At 42.3% G+C, this 25095-nt stretch overlaps 1 long non-coding RNA gene across 1 annotated transcript; it reads right to left on the bottom strand.

Annotated features, from left to right (window-relative positions):
• Window positions 1–6880: 6880 nt before the first annotated feature.
• LOC109323608 lies at window positions 6881–21226 on the bottom strand. The gene is made up of 4 exons (XR_002104704.1): window positions 21163–21226; window positions 17161–17344; window positions 13846–13987; window positions 6881–6965 (listed from the first exon to the last, which is right to left on the bottom strand). It is a non-coding gene; the product is annotated as an uncharacterized LOC109323608 (long non-coding RNA).
• Window positions 21227–25095: the final 3869 nt, after the last annotated feature.

Raw genomic sequence — 25095 nt, 5'->3', positions numbered from 1 at the left:
TTTAAATTGTGTTCATGAAATTCTTCATTATGTAACCTGTAGCTTGTGGTAGTTAGCATGACCATCATCAGAAACCATCATGGTGACAATTGTTCATCCTGAATTCTTCCTGCTACAAGAGAATACTTAACATACATGGAATTTTTTACAAATGGATCATTATAAAATGTGGGTCTATTTATACATCAGATCTATGAAAATCCTAACTTTTTTATCAGAAATATGGGGCACATAGACTTATACAGCATGAAATATGGTATTTATACATGATCAGTATATGCCATTCTTCTTACGCTTCCATTTGTTATTCTCCTATGTATTTTCTTTGCTTTTTGATTACATGTACCTAGTGAGAAGAAGACTTCAATGAGCAGCCCACACCAATGCTCAGGTCCCTTTCCTGAGTTGATGCTGTTAATTTTGAAGGCAGTAAGGCAATGAAGTATTTAACTTCACCTTCCACTGTGCATTACATTACACTTATCAACATATTGAATTAAAGCTCACCAACTCTGCACTCTTGAGCAGATGCATAATGACAGGGTAGAGAGCATTCACACATGAGCACTCGGGGCAAAGCAACATCTTGGTAAGTACACATTTACTTTACAATTATGAGTTTGCTATAGAGAAATATCAAAATTGCTATAGAGAAATATTGAAATATTTCACATGCTAATTGTACTAAATTATCCTGTGATTACACAGGTAAATTGACATCTGCTGTGTTCCCAGAATGCTAGGCAAGCCCAATGGCAAGGTGTAAATTCACATTTTAGCAGCTTGCAGTGTACTCCTGCAGTTCTACTATTCATCTATTGCTTTTGATTACATTTTCAGCATTATTATTTGGTCCAATTAAATTGTTTATAACTGTCAACATTGCAGTATTGTCTCCTCCTAAAAGCAAGAAAAAATTAATACATACAATTGCATTTTCATGTAATTACTAGGGGTGTGCGAAGTGGGCCCTATTCAATTCAGATTCGGATTTGGCCTAAATCAGGGACAGTAATTCAAATAGTTGATTTGAATTACTGTCCCTGATTCGATTTGGCTGAATCCGAATCTGAAGATTCAATGCCGATTCAGAGAATCAGCAATTCGGACATAGGCACAGCTTTAAAAGTTTTTTCTACATACCTTGCATAGCTCATGAATGCTGGTGCATATTGTGTCCCACAAGAGTACAGAAGGCCCTCCATGTGCTCAGCAGCAAACCTGGAAGTGGACTGGAAGTACAATTATTGTTAATGAGATTCCTTTGCACTTCCATAATTCCTCCCATCCAAAAATCTCAAAGAATTGGATATACAAAAATGAATATTTTGTCCCTATTTTTCTGATGGGGAAATTGAAGTTCAAAGAAGCTAAAAATTAAACTATAAGGCCCCAATCTAGCCTCAGAGTCTACTAACACAGATCCAAACCTCTGAACCAAGGCCCAGAGAACCCTCTGCAGGGCTCTCTGGTTTCAGCCAGAGCAAGTTATAAGAAAGTGAACATACAGATAACAGTTATAGCAAAATATGGCTGAACAGAACCCTTAGGAGATCATCCAGTCATCTAGTCCAATCCCTTGCTAAAAGCAGAACCATCCACAATTGTTTAAAATGGTCGAGTTTAATTATTTTAAATGCATGTTACTTTTATTGCAAAACTTTGGAAAGTGGCCTCTGCCCCAAAAAGCTTATAGTCTTGGGCCTGAAGCAACATGCACATATCCTTAAATTTATATATTGTGAGTACCCTCATTGCAAAGTCAAAATTTAGGTCTTGTACAATTTACTGGTCACGGAGGCATGATAGACCCCATGCAGCGTCCCAATGAAGTTAATAAGATGTTGTGCAGGTGCTAGAGTCCAACCACACATCTGTTTTATGGATCTATCCTTAAATTAGATCAGTCACAGAAAGTGGAAAAAGGAAAATATTGTATATATTAATGTTTTAGTAATTTATTTAGTTAGCCCTTCATCCCTTGCAAAAAGTTACCTTGTTACTTATGGTTATGCTTAACTTTTAGAGGTTAAACAAATTTTTGAATACATAATACTTTATGAAAAATGCTGTCAGCAGAAGAATGTTGGAAGTCATTTAATAATTCAATAATTCATTTCCCTCCCCCCACCCATTTCTATTTCTTCAGTTTTTAAAAGGTCAGGAAGATGCCAGTATTTGGTTAATCTCTCTCTGTTGGAGAAGTGGATGCAGATATTATTTAGTTTAACTTACTGTCTGTACATAATGCCTACTTACCCTTGAACAAAGAAGTTTAACACATCAAGAGCACAAGCAAGGCTTATCCACAGATAACCCTACTTCAAATGTGGAAAAACATAAGTCCATGTTCAAAATCTTCAGGCAAACTGGTTTTAGGACGTGGTTCAGTAATGTTGTTTTTCAGCCTGCCTCCCAACAGGTCATAGTGCTCTCATGTTTAACCTACCAGTTACAGTCAATTGGTTTATTGGACAATTTTTTATGACCTTTGTCACAAAAGGGTCATAAAAATTCTCCCCATATTTTTAAACTGGGTCAGTCCATCACTGTGCTTTTGCAGTGTTTGAAGGACCAGAAGACATCCATGACATTACTAAAATATGAAAAAGAAGGGTGGCATGATCATTCCTTCCTGCTTAATCTAGAAGACCAGGTAAACATCACATCTCCATGGTCCAGCAGTTCTTTGTTGACACTGGTCAAAGGAAACCTTGCTACCATTTGGAGATGTTCAGAGAGCTGTTGCTCTTTACTGCAAAATTAGGGATTATTACTTTACATCACATGGCTTCCTATTCCATTTGAAAAATACTGTTGTGCATCTGCAGCAGATGTAAGACAAACAGGACAAAGTATACATGCATGGCAGGCCATTCTATACAGGCATGGCAGGAGGCACAATTGTGGGATTTGGGACCAGATCCCAATTGTAACATGATGCCAGTGCAGGGGAACCCTGGGATGATGATCCCAAGCTGCCCATTGCACTGGGAAGTAGCAAGCTTAGCTCTAATGCATTCCCATGGCTGGAAGCCCTGGTCAGCTGACAAGTGCTCCCCACCTTGTAGAGTGCATTGGAGTCTTGAAAGACTGTGATGTGCTCCTGAAGCTGAGTGCACCGGCCACACATTCACTTTAAGAAGCAATGGGAACCAGCCACAATGTTATTTTGTGTAATAACTTTGTGGTTTGTTCCCTGTTTTATCACACCATTAATTGAATGAACATGTGAATGAACATAAGGCATGATTAACCAGTTATTCACATATTCAGTGTATCACCTGTCAGAAACCTAAGGATGTCACATCAACAATGGATGAGATTGTGAAACTATGACAACAAAATCAGAGCTGTCCAAATAAACTATTTTTAATAATCTGGGTCATTCAAACATTACACATTGTTTTTATTATTGTGACAAGCCAAAGACAGTAACAATTTATATACTACATGACATAAACTGTCAATCACTGTGTACTCAACAATTGTTAACAATAAACGGGCTTGTCCTTTGAAAGTGGCATTTCTTTAAGCTTACATAGGACCTGTACCTATACCAATCTGTGTGATGATCTCCAGAAATAAGCCAAGCTGGTTGGCTATATCTGGGCTTGGATGGGAGACTTTAAAACTTGCAGGCACTACAGAAACTGCATATTCTATAGGTTTTATGATACACTTTCCTTTGAGTCTCTACTGTTTCAGTGCTCAATGATGTTCTCCTCCAGATGCTAACTTTGCACAATGAGATTAAATTGAAAAGGGAAAAAGAGGTGCTTCTTGGCAGGTAGGTATTAGACTGTGGAAGTCCCACTTAATTAACTATTTGGAAAAAATCATGGACAAGCCACTAGAAAAATGAAGTACAAGAATGAACTAAATACTCTAGTAAAGTCTTCTTCATCCCTTTTAGTGAATATGTACTGTGACTTAGAGTGTGTGAAGAGGGAAAAAAAATCTCTCTTTTCTAAAGGTAGTGTTAACATGGAACTGTCTATGTACATATTAAACTGAAATATAATATTTTGAATGTTGCTGAATAGCTAAGAGTTGAGAAGATTCTGGAAAAGTAGCTAAATATCATAACAGAGAACTGTCTTTGTCTAGTTTCCAGTATTGTACTGTTGGCCAATATATTCAATGTCATTTAACATAAATGATGTCAATTTACCTTATTCCTGATATGTTTCTTCATTCATTTTTGTCTTTCACCTTGAGCAGCACTGAGGCATATTAATATTTGATTACTTTAATGGACATTTAGCATTTAAAGTTTTTAGTGAAACATATTATTTTAATAGACCATTCTGCCAGCTAATTCTAAAATATCATTAACCTTAGTGCTATATGTCTGTGAATTTGTTCCACTGGGAGTGAAGTCTGTGTTACTGGGTATTGGGGAGGATTATTCTGTTACTACTTTGCTTTGGTAAATGGAGTTCATTTAATGTAATCTAGCCGTACTGATGTGAATAAAGAACTAGATAATGACATACAACTTATGCTATACTGTTGCATTATCCCAGATAAATTTAGAAGTAAAGAATTTAAAAGTAAAGTAATCAGCAGACTGAGGAATATACTTTTTTTTTTTTTTTTTAGTAACTTGGTTTAAATGATAGAGGTCTTTATCTCCCCACGTACTCATATTTTACTTCTGAGTCATGGCTGAATCCAAACCTCATTTCTTCCAAACAAACTGTTCTTAATTACATGTACAAGAAATGTACCTCCAAAAAAACTGTTCAACAACCACCCAGTTCGTAATTGCCATCATAATATGTGGCACACGTCTCCTTGACATAATTTAAATAAAACTAATATTCAACATTAATTGCTGAATATTTACCTATTTCATGAATATAGGAAGGCCACTCCATACTCAGGTTCCCCCATCTCGCTGACATTATTTCCCTTTCAAAGGATTTTCAGGGCACAGAACTTCTCTCAACGTACAGTTTTTGTTTTTGTTTAAAAAAATCCTTTTGATCTTTAAGCCTTTATTATACTAATATGGTAAAAGCAATAAAGAGTGTAACCCCACACAGGGCTGAGGGGAAAGCTTTGTGCCACAGAGAAACCCAAAAAAGAAGACTTCTCACTCTCTTTTCATTTAACTGAGTCTCACAGTCTGAGCCCAAAATAATGGAAGCACATTAAGGTTACCCAGTCAAAGACTCAGTGAACTACCTGCTTCCACAGGCAGCATTGCATCACCCTCCAGTCATGTAAGGCTTCCCATCTCCACAACAGAGCAGCTATGGATCTCCACAATATAGAACAGGACCAGCCTCTGGGGATAACCTGGGCTGAAAACACCTCTCTGATCAGAATAGCACAGTTGCAAAGCAAAATGCACACTAACATTTTCACAAAGGAAAATGCAAAAATGGTATCATGTCTTGTAGTTGTGTCAAGGTTGATTGTGTAGTTTTGCTAATAGGTTAGACAATGAGTTTGTATTAGATGGTTTGGATACAGATGAGCCTGCCTCAGGCAGGGTTTGGACTCCTGGAGGTCCCTTCTAGCCCTACTTTCCTAAGAAGAGTGCAGTAGTATTATTATTGTATAAACTTTGCAAGTTTATAGTAATTATAAATATGGTATGCATTCAGGACATGTCTACACAACCTACTACACCAGGTAGTGACATCCACAAACACACTATGCTGCTGATGTAAGATAACCTCCTGATCAAGAAGCGACATGCAGCTTCAATTGCTTTGTATTGAGGATTGGTTAATTAGCACTACTAATTAATCTGCTTGCATGCTAAGATCAGTTTGCCCACAACAACATGCAATCATGGCTATACTGCTTCCAGTTCTGAAGGTAACAAACTGGGCAAGTCTACACATGCAAATAATCTGGGAGCAATTTACTGTGAAGTAAAGTATTCTAAACTCTCCCAGGCATGCGTTTACACATGCAGGCATTCAGGAGCAGATTTGCTGCCTCTAGCAGCAGACTGCTTCTGCTCCCTACAGCACTGTGCTGGGCCTCTGCAGCAGCCAGGGGGAGGTCTAGGCCCCCCCTGGGTACTAGCCCAGGGGCTGGAAGGTAGCACGGGGCCAAGAGACAACGATCTCCTGGTGGGGGCTGGGACATTGATTCCTGCCCCCAGGAGCTGTCAGGGCAGGCTCTGCCACTGAAGCCTGGGTGGGGAGCAGGGAGCTCCCCGCCCTACCCTACAATAGTGGGGCCTGGGCTGAGAGTTCCTTATGTCCCCACCCAAGCCCCACAGTCACAGGGTTTGGACTGGGAGATTTTTCTCTCCCAGCACCAGCTCCATGGTCACTTAGGTCTCCCTGCAACAATGGGGCTCAGGCTAGGAAATAAGGATTTCCCAACCCCAGCCCTGCAACCATTGAATGGGGACTGGGAGCTCCCTGCTCCTATGGCAGGGTGACATTGTCATCACCCACGTTCTGGTGGCAGAGCCTGCCCTGGTAGCATGCATTTCCCAGGGGCAGGAAGCAAGGTCCCACCCCATTGCCCAGCTGACTGGGAGCAAATTTGCTCCTGGTCAGGCATCCACATGTGTGCCACCACACAATGCATAAATTGAGAGTTAATTTGCTACTTGCATTTGCAGTTAGCAAATTTCTTCATGATTACAGACAATTACTGCATAGTAAACATCTGCATATGTAGACAGTGATGCTTACTATGTAGTAATTAGCTCTAATCTCAAATAAAGCATCTCGTGTAGACATGCTGTCAGAGGAGTGCTAAGAAATATTACAAGGAAGCTTGTTGTACTAAAATATGTACTAAAATAATTGACTATTGTGAATTTGACCTTTAAAAATCTTTTTGTTTCAAAATTGTTACCAGTGTATCCTTAGCATAAAAAGTTTTTTATACGTACCCTTTGTCTGATTTTTGCAACAGTCATAAAAGTTGTAGACCCTTGATCAGCTTTACATGTGGGTAGCACAAAGAGGTAACTTGCAGGGCTCCTGTATAGAAAAGACAAGAAGGAATGATATAGATGATATTTTCACAGAAAAACTTTGAAAATGAAAGTTGTAACCAAATATGCTCTAACTGGCAGACAACATCCAATCATCTTAGATTCTGAAATAATACAGGATAAGGCTTTTCAGAGTTCCCCATAAGAAAGGCTGAATGCACTCTATTGAGGTAGTCATACTAAAACAGGAGCAAAGTATGTTCTTTAACCTTAACAGTCAGAAATATTATTATGCCTTCAATTGGTCACAATGCTTTAGAATATTAGTTAGAACAATCACATTTCCCTTTATTGCTTTTAACTCTCAGAACCACATTTCTCTACTCTTAAGGTGCCCAAGCTACAAAGTTCTATCTAGATTTTGAACACCCTATAGCTCAAGAGGATTTGGATTTGTGTAAAATTGATAATTTCACATTCAGGCCCAAAATGAATTTTATGTTTCAAACATCATTCTTTATCTAGAGGTTTAACAGCACCTAAGATGCTGAGATTGTGTGTGAGCCCACAACAGCAAGAACTAGGTGATAACTGGGTGCAGAGCTATAAATGTATTAAAATAAAATATTTAGTAACTGTTTCTCCTATTCCCAGTTCTAGTGATACCTATGGTTAAATTCAAACTACCGCTTGAATATTTTTGCACAATTTATTCAGACATTACATCAGCTATATAAAATATATTTATGAAAAATAGTACTATACATGTCAGAAGCCAGTCCCACAACAACCTACCATTTAACCATCACTGAACACAGTAAAAACATCAGCAAGGTATCTTTACAAATTATGATTTAAAACCCAAGTGAGATTTGTTTTTTCTAAATAAATATAACTGAGAAGCCAATTCCATTAGTTGTGAGATACAAAGGATTCTAAATTGTGTCAGTCAAACCAATAATTCTGTAGATGCAGATATCAAAGAACAAGTAATAAGAGATTAAAGACAAACCAAATAAGAGACTTAACCCACTGTGGTTATTTTAATGTCATTTTCTTGATTCAGAAAAAAAAATATTTGAACAGTTGCTTAACTTTAAGCACAGCTGAGTCCCACAGCTTTCAACAGAACATAAGGCTGTACTATGTAAGTGCTTCTCTGAATAGGTACTTTCTTGAATCAGGGTGAAAGCAACCCAGCAGATAAAAACATACCATATTAACTTTAAAAAAATACAAAACTTTTTCCCAAATCAGCATGCGGAAAAAAATCCTCTTGTCTTATATTTGCACACAAGGGGCATGTCTACACAAGACATTTACTGTGGAGTTGTCTTATTAGCTCCACAGTGAACGGATTGGCATCTACGTATGTAGCCCTATTAGACCCCAGGAAACTCATTAGCTCTGCAGCAGGTTAGTACTTTTAAATACAAGTAATATCCTGCTGTGGAGTCTTTTTGTCCCCAGCAATGCACGTGTAGATGCTGACTTGGCTGGCTGGGCACAAGAGTGCTTCAGTGCAGGGGCTGCCTGCTGGTTAGCCTCACACTTGAGCACCCTTGTGCCCCACCCAGCCCTTCCACAGCATTGCCCTGGGTCACAGCAGCCCCAGGCAGCTCTGCCATCCTGGGCTGCTCTGACCTGGCTCAACAGACACATATTCAAATGACACACCGGGGAACAATAAACTCCAACACAATATGCACCAGAGTTTATTGCTCCACATTAGTTGCACATGTAGGTACACCCAAGGAAACTTTATTAAATGCACTTTCCATCATTAAACTGCTACAAAAAGCAGCATGTCACTAATGGAAACCAACTATAAAATTGATTAAATGCAGCCAACACTAAACATGAGTACAAAACACATGGTCCATGTTAGGCAAACACGCTGATGGGTATCTACCACAAAGATAGATCAGTGCAACCTACCCAAATAAGATATATGATAGTGTCCATTGAGTACAGTCCCCCTCTGTGCTGACTCTTTTTCAAGTCATTCTAAGCCAGTACCTTGAATACATTTGACTTCTCTTCACTCCCACAGCTGAGTTGTACCTTTCTTTTCCATTTCCAATCATTCCTGGGGGGTTTTCTTCAGCCTTGAGGGCTCTTATACACGTGAAGAGAGGCTGCTCTCATCTGCTGCAATTACAGCATGTAGAAGCAGACTCAATCAAGTCTACTGAAGCACGGTAATTACCATGCTCCAGCAGACTCCAGCATCATACATATCAGCATCTCCACACTGAAAAATGGCAGTGGGGCACTTTAAACTAAAGCTCATAGGACTATCTGTAATTCAAAGCAGTGCAGGGAGACTGATATACATGATACTCTGGGTGCTTTAATTAGTGAAGCTCTTGGACTGCTAATCAATTAGCTGTGCTAATTAAAACCCACCCCACCCCCAGTCTCCAGGAGCACATCTGTAAACACCCTATATGTCTGGCAAACATCACAAAACAGGGCCTCATACAGTTCACTTAGAATCTCTCTGCTGCTTTCTCTCTCAGTCTGTTGCATATGATTAATGTATCCCTGCTCTCCATGAGGTGAAGCCAGCCAAGCTCACCCTGTACCTCATCTGTATATAAATTTTTTGAAAATACTAGGACTCGTGACAAGAATACCCAGTTTCAGCTGTAAGTGGGGGCTAATTAGCACATGGATCTTTTGTGCGGATATCTGGAATACACACACATACTGAATAGTGCTGATCTGTTCAGGTCATAGCATCACTATGGCTTGCAATACTGTTCACTCTGCTGAGGCTCTGCACAATATTTATAAAATGATGAGCCTTTTGGCTTTGAACTAGTATGTATACTTTCTACTATATATATGTACGTACAAAAATGCTGCATAAAAGTGTGTTTATGGAGTACCTGTGTTAAAATTTGCAGCAGTTTCAAAAATGGTAAACTGCATCAATTCTGGATGAACTAAGTCTATAGATACCTGTAGTAATTTGTCTATAGGTGAACTACTACAGGTATGTTTATTTCTTTACTTCAAGGTCAGTGTTTTTAAATTTGCCCCTCACTTCCACATGCTTAGGCAGAGCAAGTTCTGACAGTAAGGAGGAAGAGAAGGGGCTGGAGGGGAATAAGCTGGAGGAGGCAGAAAGCAAGAGGGCCACCTGTCCTCCTAGATTTATCTTCTCTGCTGAAGCAGTAGGAGGGAGACAAATTCAACGCAGACCTCCAATAATTAGATTCGGTACCTGGAAAATTACAACAAATTTATAAATCCTGCATATATAGAATGTAATTATTGGGGAGTTGTCTTCTATTCATGTAAATATGGTATTAAAATAGGTATGGATTTTCATTTGCAAATAATGACATTTTTAAATGCCAAACAACATGATTTAATAACTTATAACAAGTAAAAGAACGGAAGTTTAGAAAAACTTCCCTATCTACAGGAAAGCCTAATATAACATGGCTAATTTTAAGCAACTTCAAAATACTGACTTTGCTAGGCATAGATCTAAAGTACACTAGGATATGGTGACAGATGACTGTTGGCTAAGCAAAATTCATGGTCTTATAGGCTTTTCCCAATTAAAAGGAAAAATCAGTGATGAAATCAGTTATTTGCTGATGCAGTTCTGTTTGTTTACAGAACATATAAACCCCACTGCTTCCTCACTGAAGGAATCAAACACCAGAGACAGTTTACAGCACCAAACGTCTTTCAGACTGTGTGTCACAAAAGCTCTTTCTCCTGTTTCTTGTTTTTTATCTGAGTCCCACTCCCAGGGCTTGTTCAAACACTTTCTGGCTTTTTCATTGTTTCTCCTTGTATCAGACACACTATCCCCCTCTCCTGCCTCTGCAAAGTCTCCACACCAAGGCAGTTTAAATTCTGGAATAGATTCAAAAACTTTATTTTGGGCTATTGTCTTTTACAGCCAGCAGTGCAACTTGCGGGGTGGAGGGTACATGCACCAGGGTAGCAGCCACTGGCCAGGGCACAAAGCTGGCTTGTTACACCTCTACTTATAGCTATCTTATTGAAAGACACTGGTTGAAACCTTCTTTCTGGAGGTTTAAGTACAACCTATATTAATAGTAACCAAAAGAGAAATTCAAAAACTATTCATCAACAGAAGTTTGACTATTCAAAGGCCATGAAAAACTAGTGTACTCCACCAGCACTCCTACTGAAAACAAGCTACCTGAAATGCATCATTTTGTAAGAGCCTGTGACTAGAAATACACAAGTCTGGCTCACGTTTCCAATTCTCCAACAGACCTATCAAGTGAATCCAAGCAAGTCTTTGGCCTACCTACTGAAGGAAGCTGGGAAGTCTTAAGTGACCAAAGGAATTTTTAATAAATATCTTTTAAAGGATTCTTTCACTCCACTCCTTTATCCAATGGTTCTGTAATATGAAATACATAAACAGTGTTGGCAGTTGTGACCAAAACCCAGAATTCCCACCTTACTGAGCTTCTAAGCCATGGTCCTGCTTCCTATCTCTCTGGTCTTATGAATCTTGCATTTTTAGCTGCACAGTAGCCCAACTTCAACAAGAAAGTCCCCTCAGCCAGCCTGCAATTAGGGTCCTCTACTGGGAGGCTGAGAAGTCTATTTGAAGCCTAAGGGGCTAAGGTGGACCTAGGACCAAATCTTCCCCCTTCTTGGGTAAATAGTCTAATCACTAAGGCTAGGGACAGACAGTACATATACACTGCAGTATCAGTATTTACTGATTTGGGTCAAACTGGTTTATGCAATGTCTGTCCCAGACCCCTTCCTGGTTTAAGTTACAACAGAGTCCCCCACCAACAAAGTGCTGTCTGCTCCAAAGAACAGGGCTGGGCCCACCCCTCTGTCACCCTAGCCTTAGGCAGACTGCAGACACAGCAGGGACTGTCTTGCTTCTCCTTACCCCATCCCGCCTCCCTCGCTGCTCAAGCAGGGCTCTCCACTCACTCCCAGCCGTCTCCCACAGTATGGACCCCAACCCCATGGACCCTAGGCATATGGTATGCTAGCTAATGTTGATAGGTATGTGTGTGCGCGTGTGTGTGTCTGTGTGTACACACATCCAATTTCACTGGGACAGAAAGACAGAACAGTGTCTTCTTAGGACATTTTGGAGCTGATCAACAGGTCAGCTGGTAATGTCCCTCCATTCCTTCCTTGGAAAAAGCTGTTTAAGAAGAGCTTGAACTAATGAGAAAGGCTCCTGTTTTGTTGATGGGCTGATAAACACTGTATTATCAGCCCCTTCTGGCTCCCTCACCTGTCAGGTTTGCAGACAGTATGAAGAAGTAGGGGGAGGGAGATTGAAAAGCTCATTACCATCAACAGATGCATGCACTGCACACCAGCCCCACCCCACTTTGCCTCAGAGTCCTAGCCCGGGGCTGGGGTCAGGCTACACTCCTGCCCCTTGAGTAGCAAGTGAGGAAAAGCCTGGAATAGTGCAGGCAAGGTGGGGGTTTACACCCCTCTCTAATCACAGCGTCCTGCCAGGGCCTAGCCATGCCCCCGCTCCCCTCAGCTTAGTGCTGTGGAAAGGAGGGAGGGCTGCTCTAGGACCTGCCAGCTTCTAGCCTGAGCCACTGCAGGCATGTGCCTTCATTTCTTCAGGCCAGAGGGAATGTCTGTGCAGTTGCAAACTAGTTCAACCTAGTAAGGTTAGACTAACTTGAAAAGACTGAATAAGTTGAATCTTAAAGCATTAAGATGTAGAAAAGCAGGAAGCAATTTCAGACTGTGAATCCCATTCTCACCCACGGACCTAACTCAGGGCTGTAGGTTGATGTCTGACTCTTGGAGAGTCAATCTCAGATACATCCCCTCTCATCAACAAAACATTTCGTATTAACTGGCTTAGGAATGTGAGTCACTTTCCTAGGTAACTAATTTCACCCACATACAGGATAGACAGACCTGTGACTAAGTGGATTTCATAATAACTGGTACTCCACAATATGTGGGAGCATGTCTTGGAAAAAAACACTAAGCAAGTGCCATGAGGCCAAGGTTACATCACAATCCAGATATAATGTTTTTACAGGTATATGTTTTTGTGTATGCAGCATTTTTAAAACAACATAGAAAACTGTATTTAACCCAGGATCATCTAACTTCTAAGTGGCTGGGACTGCAGTCCCCACAGCCACACACCACACTGCATGCCACACAAACCACATGCTGTGCCATACAAGCCACCCCACCACATTACATAGGTCCCCAATGTGCCCCACAAGCCACCCACACCACTTGGGTCCCCAACACACTGCATGGCCCCACCAGCAGACATGCCACACTACACAGAACCTCTACATGTGCATACATGATGCATCATCCCCTCCTCCCACAACCAGGTGACTCCCACTATGTGGGGGTTCCTCAATTCCCCTCAAGCCCTCTGGCCACAGGATGCCCTAGTTCTGTGGAGCATATCACTCTACCTAACCCCCCCAGGGACAGGGTCATCCATCAGAAAATGGAGGAAGGAAGAAAAGCCTAAGAACTCTGCAGCAGTAGCAAATGAGTGAAGGGGATATCAGTGCTCTGACCAAGAGCCCAGGGCTCACAATTTAACCCCTCAGGGACTGCATGTGTTAGACAGCTCTTATTTAACTAACCAAAAAATTTCATTATCTTTGTTTAGTAGAAATAGGTCCATCTTATAGGAAGCCTTGTAAACAAAACAAAGCAGCAAAGACATCATCTGTTATTTCAGGACTGCTTTGTAAGTTTGGACAACTCGAAATGCTAATAATAACTGGACAAGTGACTGCTTCAGGAGGAGAAGCTGAAGTTTTACATCCCATTCTTATTCAGTCTCATTGTTAAATGCATTGGACACTTCTGGCAATTTCCTTAATCGCCAATGTTTCAGGAATCACAAGTTTATGTACTTGGAAAATCTCTTCAAAAGTGATATTCACATCAGTGTTTGTAGATCATTCTGCATCCATAACAGGTTCCCCAGGCCTATTGCCAATATCATCTGTTCTGGATCGGTTGGCAAGCTGAAACATGCCTTCAGGAAGCAATTACCAATAGTGACAGGAGTGACAGAATTCCAAGCTGTGTACAGAAATTGAACAGTAATTTTTATACAAAAAATCTCTGGATATATTCTTTTCCATGGCATGCACAACATAATGCACTATTCTCTTAATATTATTATTTAAATGCATTGGTGATGGCCTGGTTGCACAGCTGAAGCATTCATGTATTTGAGGGGGCAGCTGAAGCATTCATGTATTTGCTTTGTGGCAGCTAGGTTCTGATTTCAGTATGAGCTGAACAAATGTCAAGAAATGAAAAGACTCCCCTTTTCTTTCATTTATAGTGAAGTGTTGCAAACAACTCTTTAAACACACTTGTTCTTCATCCATGCACAACTGTTCACTTTCACATTGCAAGTCACAGAAAGGCTGTTAAGTTTTTGAGACAATGAGGATTTTTAGATTTTCCTACACTATTTGTGACCATTTTTACTGCCAATCAAATTGGTACAGACAACAACTGTCAAACCATCCTCCACTTGATTATCATTGTAACATTTCTCATTTTTTAAACAGAATGTTCCATCAAGAAGGAGTTTGAAGAATCCATCTATATTGACTATGTCATCAAGGATGTACTCATTAGGGCTGTACGAAACGGCACCAGTCTGTTTCACCACTTCGAAGAAACAGCGTTCCATTTCGAATTTCATTTTGATTTGAAACAGCTGTTCTGTTTCATTCCATCTTAACTGAAAGGCTGTTTTGATTCTGTTTTGACATTTCGCTGGGGGTGGGAAGTCAGCCCAACTAGGCTGACTTCCCACCCCAAGTGCTAGATCACACAGGGGATGGGAGTCAGCCCAGCTGAGTTGACTTCCCATCCCTACTGTTAGATTGGGCAGGGGAGCAGAGAGTCAGCCCAGCTTGGTTCACTCCCCCCACCCCCTGCGCTGTGATCAGGTGCAGAGGCAGAGTCAGCCCAGCTGGTCTCACTTCCCTCCACCCCCACTGCAATCAGGTGCAGGGCAGAGAGTCAGCCCAACTGGGCTCACTCCCTGCCCCGTACTGCGATCAGGTGAGGGAGGCAAGTCAGCCCAGCTGGGCTCACTTCCCCATCCTCCATGCTGTGATCGGGTGCGGGGGCAGAATCAGCCCAACTGGCCTCCCGATTGCAGCGCAAGGTGGGGGAGAAGTGAGCTCAGTTGAGCTGACTCTTTCCACCTGCACCTGATCACAGTGCGGGGGGGAAAGTGAGCCCAGTTGGGATGACACTCTGCCCCGCACCCGATCGCAGCACGGGTCGGAGGGGAAATGAACCCAGCTGGGATGATCCTCCCCTCCCCGCCACACCCAATCGTAGTGCAGGGGTGGGAAGTGAGCTCAGCTGCGATGACTCTTCCCGCATCCCATACCCAATCGCAGCATGGTGGGGTGGGAGAAGTGAGCCCAGCTGGGATGACTCTCTGCCCCGCACCTGATTGCAGCACAGGGCAGGGAAATGAGCCCAGTTGGGCTGACTCTCCCTCCCACACCCAATCACAGGGGGGCAGAGTGAACCCAACTGGGATGACTCTCTGCCCTGTACCCAATCACAGCACAGGGTGGGGAAGTGAGCCCAGTTGGGCTGACTCTCCCTCCCACACCCGATTGCAGTGCAGGGGGGAATCAGCCCATCTAGGCTGACTCTGCACCCTGCCCCTTGCCAGATCGCAGCACTGGGGTGGGGAACTGAACCCAGGCTCAGTTCCCTCCCCCTGCACTATTATCGTCTTCTGGCAGTGGGAGACAGAGAAAGCCAGAGCTGTGCTCCTGGCTTCTGCTGGGAGCACAGGCCTGGTTCTCTCCTGTCTCTCACAGCTGGTTTCAAAACTCAAAATGTTTCAAAACTTTCAAAACATTTCAACTAGCCTCATTTTGTTTCAAGGCTGTTTTGAAGCCCTTCAGTTCAATTCTCTCTCACTGTTTCAAGCTTGAAATTATTCGAAACAGTGTCAAATTGAAACAACCAGCAAAATTTCACACAGCCCTAGTACTTACTCATCTATGATCATTGGTAACTTAGCAACCTATTTGTCCAACACATTGCAAGTAATACTAACAATTTCTTGTGTAGATGCCTTAACTGTAATATTATGATGTTTCTTCAATTGTTGAAAGTAGATATGGGAATATTTCTAATCCAACAGTCCCACTTCTTCAACCAGCATCTGTACCATTTCTGATAATAGCATCCCACTTTCCGGAAGAGAAGATGAATGGGTTTGCTTAAACCCCTTTCGTAGTGCTTTCTTTAAATCCAGGTAGGGGCTAGTTCTCAGTTGTTTGCAACTCATCACAGCTCATTTCAGAGGTTGAGAAATGATATTCATTTGTTATCTGTGCTCTTTTGTCAACTATTCTTAAACCTGTTAATGTATCTATCCCAAGTTCTCTGCAATTTCTTTGCATTTACAGTTATTGTCAATCATTCTCAGAATATCCATTTTTGTATACAAATCTAAGTTGTTTCAGGTACATTTGTTCACCATGTTGATTAACAATATCACCAGAAGAATACTAGTGCCAGATGATACAATTATTGTACTTCTCCAAGTGCTGGTCTTTCAGCAGACTTGATTTTGAAACATAAATTGATTAGAAAATAAATTAACCCAATGGAGATCAGTGAAGTCATTGATATTAAGTATGAATGAAGCATATTCATATTATTATGTATGGGAGTTAACCATTGGTGGTTAATGCTGTGATAACAGGAAGAGTGATAAAAGACATATATATCCCTTAACTCATATTTGTGAGTCGTGTTCCGAGAACCCTGCAAATAGAAGTGAGGTATAATAACACTGAGCTTTGCCATAGTTTGTTTCTTTTTTAATCTGGTGCCTCAGTGCCCAACAGCAAAGTTATTTTTTCCTTTTCTTTCTAAACTTTATGGAATATTCTAATACAATACACACGACAGTCAATATACTACTGTGTATATTACAAAAGTCAAGTACTTTTACTCTTCTCCTAAAGAAGTTACCACCATTTTAGGTTCAGATTTCTGCCTTACAATGTTTTCTGCCCTCCTTAGATGGGTCATGCCAGCATTAAGTCATGAAATAGGATTCAGTACTAGTATATAAAGGTTTGTCATTCAATGAATGATAGAAAGGCTTTATTTACTGCAAATATTCACTGTTAAATGAGCTGAAAGCAAAGCAAAGTCCGGTATATTTAGCTGTAAAAGTGATAGTATCTCACCAATACAGGCGAAAAGGCAGTTTCAGTCTTGTCAGCTTCAAGGTGTGGATCAGTTCACCATAAGATCAGCTGAGCACAGTAGCAGTTCTTGTCAGAAAGATTTCTCATTCTTGAAGCATGCCATTAGCCGTTTCATCCTCTTTTATATCCTTTAGCTCAGCATTTTCAAAGCATCTTCTTGTAGCTGTGTAAATCAAGAGAGAATCCCAAGCACTAATTAACAGGAAAATCCTGTTAATCAAATTGTTCATTGTTTATTATCAGAAAGTCTCAATTTTGATTTAATTACCTTCCTCAATAACAAGCATTTACCAATTTCTACTGAGTTGGAACATATCAAGAAATTGATTAACAACCAGGAAAAAACAAAGTTTTCAGGAGTTGTCCTTGGAAGATCAAGGGAACCATTTAGGCAAAACAAAAGTAAATCAGGAGGAGACACCTATCAAAGCCCTTATGGAGACTGTCTCTTCCTACACATAAACACAAGTTAATTGCAAAGAAATATTTACTACACTAATTAATCAAGGATAGACATTTCACACAGTTACACCAGACACACAGAAGCCTCCTCAAAATCATTATAAATATAGTAAGATAAGCTGGAAGTGATGCCTTATTATTTCTTTTCAGAAGGCCAACCACAAACTTATATCCTCTTGCACTATGCAACTGTCATGAATATTTTGAATTTTAACTTTTATGAGTGGACCCAGCTCAGCTTGAGTTTCACGGTCATCATCACCCAACTATCAAGACAGAAAAGAGTGCTGTGCTGGTGCTCTGGAATTCTGATATAGCTGGCTGGCTTCTATTGCATTATATTGTTAATTCAAGGTCATGTTCAGTCACTGGTAATGTACTCAAGTGACCTAAAAATGTCTTAAATCCTTCATCCTTGCCTAACTTTACATTAAACATTGAGAATGCTACACTGTCTTTTAATACTTTACATCCAGCTAACAGCATTTTTTGGAAATCACCTTACCTTGTGGATTTGTAGTTTGGTGAATCTTGACAAAACTATGCCATGTACTGGCACAAGCCAAGCAAGCCAAGATATCCCATCATATTTCAATTTACTGTTTATACGATACCAGTAGGGAAATCTCATTGGATTAGCATTTCCATATTTAAAACCTGTTTGTTTACAGGAAATAATTTTGATTCTTGCTGCTGTTTTGAACACTGAGATTGGTTCTTTATCCTTGTTCTAGCCCCTCTCTATGGGAATGCCAAATTGTGCTGTTTCCCTCATTGTCTTTACCTTCCATCTGGCCTTCCATCAATCCCTGGTTTGCATTTCCCCTGTCAAACCAAACCACAGGAACCTAGGCCTGCTTTCAACATTGTCTTGACAAATATAGCTCTCATCTGTCTTAATTATTAAAATAATTATATGCATTTGAAAGACAGATACAAAATAGGATTGCAATGAGTACAAATGCATGAAAGGCTCAGGAGCAGAGCAATGACCATGAGTATAACACCAACACTCCATCTTCCCCTTCTCTTCACAATTTAGAAGATAAAATATGGTGCAGACTCAAGAAAACCAATAAGAGGGAGTCAGGTGCTGATAAAAGATCTACCAGTTGCAGCAAATCACAGACAGCAAAATTAAACAAAGAAATTAATCTTTCAAACATTTCAGCAACAAAAGATTTCATATTCAGGAACTAATCCTGTTAAATGACAACATTCATTTAAAGCGATCAGCATGAAATATTTTAAGCCTCATGGCTAGAAGTTAGAACTCGATTTTCCATACTTATTAGATTATTTTCAAATACTGCTGGATTCCTGATGTCACCCAAGTAACTATACATTTCATTTTCCTTGAAGAGTGTAAAACAAAGTCAGATTTTTTTTTTTAAATCAAATCTCAGATTTTATATTACGGTCTCAAACATCAAGCCAGCTTTAAAAATGATATTGGCTGCATCTACACAAGCAGCAGACTGCATAGTTGTTACTTATGCATAAGCAAGTACTAAATGACTGCGCAGTAACCTGCATCCTAATTGACTGTGCAGTACCATCACCACATGTTTTTTTTCAGACACTACTGCACAGTAGCAACGAGCTATTGCACAGTACCATCACCACACAGTTAGTGCCTGGCAATGCTACTGCACAGTAGCAATGAGCTACTGAACGGTAGCTTGTTCCTCCCGTTCGGTAGTGTCTTGTGTAGACATGCCCACTGACACCTAAAATCTTAGTTGACAGTTATTCTGGCTATTTATATATTCATTCTAGATATACATAACATTTCTTTTAAATCAGAAAGACTTATTTCCTGAGCTCCTTACACCAGCCAAGTAATTGTTCAGAACTGTCCCATAATGTACCTGCTTAAGCAGAGACACAGAACTATGCTGCCCAATGAGTTCTCACACTTCCTCCATCAGCAGTCTGTGGAATAAATTGTGCATCAACATCACCTCCGAGGGGAAACAGAGGGCAAATTAAATTTCCTTCTGAATTTCAGGCTCCAGTTGGCAATCTTAACAAGCTGTTAATTTAAAACACCCTACCCTGCCGATTTCAGTTTTCCTATAGAATCTGAGCCATCTTTTCTCAGATTTAATTTTATCATAATCATCAGACAGGATTAAGAAAACACCAAGTGAGCTTTCCTTAATGTGATAAAGGACCCAGGCACCCTAGTAGTCATAGGAACACACTAACCCCAAGTACTTGGATTAAGAATATCATGATTAACAGATAAATAAGACAGAAAAATGGGCTTGGAAGCATTTCAAGCACAGATCAGAATAATAGTCTCAGTGTGATTTTGCAAAAACTTATACTGATGCTTTTGTTTTCCTGTTATGTAACCATTCACAGTTAAAACTCATTTAAACTACAAAGAGAGAGAGAGCTCGGTGCTTGAAAACATTGGCCTTATTTCTGCTGATGTGGGAATACAAAAGCATGATTTTTCTACCCCCACCCCCCAAAAAGAACATATTTTAACCTTTGTCTCAAATGCTTTTTTAAGAATGCAGCAGTGCTTCACTGGATATCAAACACTTAAAACAGCGCAATATCAACATCCTCCACATATTTTATGAGAGATTAAATCAGGAGTCAGTCATCCTTAATTCTCCTGATCACATAGGCTAAGTACAGATGTTAAAAATACTGAGGTGGAAGCACTCAAAAGTATCACACTTTATGCAAAGCACCCTAGTTTAGGTCAGGAGCAATCAGAACAGATGTTTCCTATTTCATGGGGAGGGATCAGAAGCTGCCTGCACTGGCCAAGACGCATAGCTAGGGTGCATTCTTGCACACCTCCCACATCCCGCAGGCTCCCCAAGCTGCCAGAGACTCCAAAGCACAGCCAAATGGGAAACCCATTCCTGATTAGCTACCTGGTGCAAGAGAGCAGTCAGCAATAGGCCTCACAGGGAATTGCAGATGAGCAGGAATGGAAGAGACCTCCAGTCAAAGCTAAAGATGCCTGGGGGCTGAGTTCCAGGCAAAGGAGCCTGTCTGCTGAATGCTGGGGAGGGCAGGCTGGGCACCAGCATCTCCCCAGTACTGTGATGGGTGCTGGTGGCACCTGTCTCACCTGGCCCTGTCACAGAGGTGCAGGGCAGGATTGCTTTGGACCAGGCTGGACACACATGCATGCACACACAGATCTCTCTCTCTCAAACACACACACACACGGACCTCCCCCTTCAAGCCTTGCTCCCTACAGAGAACCAGTAGAAGCAGCAGCAAGAATGAGAATGAGAAAGATAGCTGCTGTTGGCTCCATAGGCATATCTTATTTGGTCTAGCTAGCATTGGTAATAAGCTAATTGGGTCATTACTTAATTGGCTACATGAAGACAGGCCTCAGGATATAAGACCAATACAACATGAGCTTAACAGTAACAGTGTCTTTGAGCACTTCCTAAGCTTGATGATGAGTTTCTGTCCTGTTCCTAGTGTAACAGGGAGGCTATTGCCCCTGTTACAAAACATAATTTAGGTAGAACTTACCCTGAGTAGGAGATGCGGAGTGCAGGCAGTCATCAAACGGCATCCCGCAGCAGGAAATTTGTACCTGGAAAGAAGGCTTTATTAACTGGAAATGGAGAGAGAGAGAGAGAAAGCACTGAAAAAATCATTACCCACAAGCCTCTACCACTGGAAGTGGACGGAGAATGAAAGCAAGCAACCAGGAAGGTTGAGGTAGCCCATGTGGAGGTATGTTGTGGCAGTGCACTTGCAGTACCTGCCACTTTAAGGGCTGAATCAAGCAGCCAGCAAGTGGTTGATTGCAGCAGCCATTTTAAAACACTGGCTGCCTATATAAACAAAGCAGTTTGCTGCTGGCAGCCAAAGCAAAAACATTGCCTGGCTGAACTGCATGGAATATCTACCAGGTAGGAACTAGAGGCTCTTGGTCCTGGGCACAACCTAAAACTGCACCCTGCCAGGGAAGGGTGGCCTGGTGGTGCTCCTGGTGGTACAAGAGTCCCCAGGAAATACCAGGCCAGTTACCTCCCCGGTGAAAGGTGAGAAGGGGTGCCTTAATCCCAAATCCCATCTTTGGGTGGGCTTTGGAGGCAGTAGTGGGGCTAGGCACAGCTGCGGCCACCTGAGCCCATGACAGGGCTTGTGAGACCCTGGTGAGTGAGTGTACTGGGGCCAGGCATAGCAAATGGAGTGTCACCTGAGCCTATGGGGGTGGTCAACCCCAAAGTCCTGAAAGAGAGGGCAATGTAGTGAGGTCCAAGGGAAGAAGGTGGAGTTGTGTAGCCATGCACGGACTAGATTTCATAGACATTTGGGCTGGAAGGGACCCCGGAGGAACATTGAGTCCAGCCCTCTGCCCCAAGGGCAGGAAGTCAGCAGGGATCATAGGATCCCAGCAAGATAAGCATCCAAATGTGTCTTTAAGGTGTTCAAAGTGGGTGCTTGACCCGCCTCCAGTGGCAGTCTATTCCAAACCTTGGGGGCTTGGACAGTGAAGAAGTTCTTTCTTATGTCCAGTCTGAATCGGTCACAGTGGAGTTTGTGACCGTTCGACCTTGTCATCCCATGGAGGGCTCTGGTGAACAGACATTCCCCCAAATCCTGATGAGCATTCCTGATAAACTTATAGGTAGCCACCAGATCACCCCTGAGCCTGCGCTTTTCCAGCTGAATAGCTCCATTACTCTCAGCCTCTCATGATAAGGTCTGTTTTCCTGACCTCTGATCATGCGCGTGGCTTTCCTCTGCACCCTCTCAAGCTTCTCCACATCCATGGCACAGGGGATACTATGGTGGGGGTCTACTACAGACCCACTACCCAGGGTCAAGACCTTGACCAGGAGTTCACCAGGGAATTGGCTGAAGCAACACGGTGCCAGGATACGGTTGTCATGGGAGAATAACTACCCAGAAATCTTGTGGGAGGAGAGCTCAGCCAAATCCGAGCAGTTGCAAAGCTTTCTCTCATGTGTGGATGGCCTCTATCTCACGCAGGAAGTCTATGGGCCAACAAGAGGTAAAGCACAACCAGGGATGACCTCATCAGCAACCTAACAATAGAAGAGAAGCTGGGTGACAGTGATCATGAACTGATCACCTTCACCATCTGCCATAAAGCTGGCAAGTCAGTCTGTAATACAGAAGTCCTCGACTTCAGGAAAGCTGACTTTGACAAGCTAGGGGACTTGTCAGAGAGGCCCTAAAAGGCCACAACCCAATGGAGAAGGGAGTTCGAGACAAGTGGTTGCTCCTCAAGGGAGCAATCCTGGATGAGGAAAGGGAGCAAAAGGGCACAGCAGCCCCCTTGGCTCTCCAGGGAACTGGCGGACCTCCTGAATCTTAAAAGGAAGACCTACAAAGGATGGAGGACTAGAACTGCCACCAAAGAGGATTACTCTGCTTTAGTCCAGACTTTCAGAGAGCAAATCAGGAAAGCCAAGGCTGTGATGGGACTCCAGCTAGCTACAAATAATAAAGGAAAATAAAAAGTCCTTTTTTAGATATGTGGGGAGCCAGAGGAAAAGCAAGGGCAACATTGGACCCGTGCTAAACCAGATGGGGAAACTGATGCCCAGGAAAAAGCCAAATTGCTAAATGGGAACTTTGCATCAGTTTTTCACCAGTTCTATGGGATGGCCCTGCCCACTATGGGTCATGGAGGACCAGGTGAGGGAGATTCCTTGCCCTCCATTGAAGCTCACCTCATGAAGGAACACCTTGACAGGCTGGATACATTCAAGTCAGCCGGCCCTGATGGGTTACACCCAAGGGTACTCAAGGAGCGGGTGAGCATCATAGCTCAGCCCCTGCCATGGATCTTTGAGAGCTCTTGGCACTCTGGTGAAGTGCCTGATGATTGGAAAAGGGCCAATGTTGTGCCTATCTTCAAGAAAGGGAGGAAAGTAGATCTGGCAAACTACAGGCCCACCAGCCTGATCTCTATTCTGGGGAAGGTCTTGGAAAAGATATTCAAGTAGGCCTGAAGGGCTATGCATGGGTATGGAGGGGATGAGTAGGGCTGAATGGGAGTACACCTCAAGGGCAGTCCCAGGGTGCATTGAGTAGGGCCAAACTGGGAGTAAGTCTGAAGAGCAGTGCAAGGGCCAGCCCCATGAATAGATTGGGGAGACTATAAGAAGACCCCAGCATGGGGTGTGGTGCAGAAGCCCTAGAGAGGGCATGGTAGGAACCTCATGTGAGGGGAGTAGGCTAAGGTTTGTCTTTGGATGCCTGAGACCATAGTTTGGGCCAGAGGCCAAGTAAGGGGGCTCAGTCAGAGAGGTAGGGGTGAGTTCTGGGCCCGGTAATTCCTCCACCACAAGGAGGCTGAGTGTGGGTTGAAAGTAAGACCTCTAGTTGAGCACAATGACCTGCTGCTCCAGGAAGGGAGGGAGAGTCACCATGAAACTCTGGAGCACCAGTCATGGTATTGGTTAAAAACATTATGTGAATGCCATCTGCAAGGCATAGGCTGTAGTGTAGGGAAGGTCGGATAGACCCCCCCCGCATCAGGGCATGTAATGGATAGTCTCCCACATTTACCATCTGTTTACAGGAACACCAAAGCTGTGGCAGGAAAGACGGGGTGGATTGCCTCATACAGACAGGTGGGCTGGCCAGCATAGGATTTGGCCCCTAGCTTGCCCCCTGTCACACCTGGGAATGCAGCAGTGACTTGCCAAGACTGTCTATATGTACCCAAAGCAAGGAGGCAACTTTCCTGAATGCCTGAGAAGTGAGGCGGCTCTGGTAGAAGAGAGAACCTGGGTCTCAGGAATTACGAGTTAAACGCTAAAGTACAGAAAATAAGGAAGATAAAATAAGAATGTGAGACTAGCCGCTAGCATCTCACAGGCATAAAGACTGTAAAGAGGTACTTCGTTGATTATTGCTTTGTGCGCACACCCCTCAGGTAACCCTTTTAGGAACATTAAGGAGTACCACATAAAATCAGCTGGGAGATCTTCAATTATCCATCCATCCTCCTATCAAAGGTATGGCAGAAAAGTGAATGAAGATAACGGTCATAGTCCCAGATCCAGAAGTGGGAACCTCTAGACCTTATGGACCTGTAACATCTAGCAATGTCCTACCTCCTACCTGTAATCCCTATCGCAGATCTACCTGGCTTGGTGGGCCCCTGTGTTTATCTAGTCTCCTATTGCTACCCCAGTTCCTGATTTTTGCCCTAGGTTCTGCATTCTTGGCTTTCACTTCAACTCCTGAGTCCCAGGGCTCTTGACATCAGCTCCCAATTCTGTCTTTGGCTTGTCTTCAGATTACTAACCGACTTAGCAAACACCAACCCTTATCCCGAGGTTCTACCCCCTAGAAAAGACCATTCACAATATGGTTCCCCATGTCCTCTTTGAAAATTATCAGCAATTGGGTCATTTTTGGTTCTGCTCATATAATTGGGTCATTTTTGGTTCTGCCCCTGACTCTTGGCTGCGG

This window comes from Crocodylus porosus, unplaced genomic scaffold (genome assembly GCF_001723895.1).
Source record: "Crocodylus porosus isolate Cpor-Errol unplaced genomic scaffold, CroPor_comp1, whole genome shotgun sequence".
NCBI lineage: Eukaryota > Metazoa > Chordata > Crocodylia > Crocodylidae > Crocodylus > Crocodylus porosus.
The sequence above is the reverse complement of the archived record's forward strand: the minus strand, read 5'-3'. Positions and strand labels throughout refer to the sequence as shown.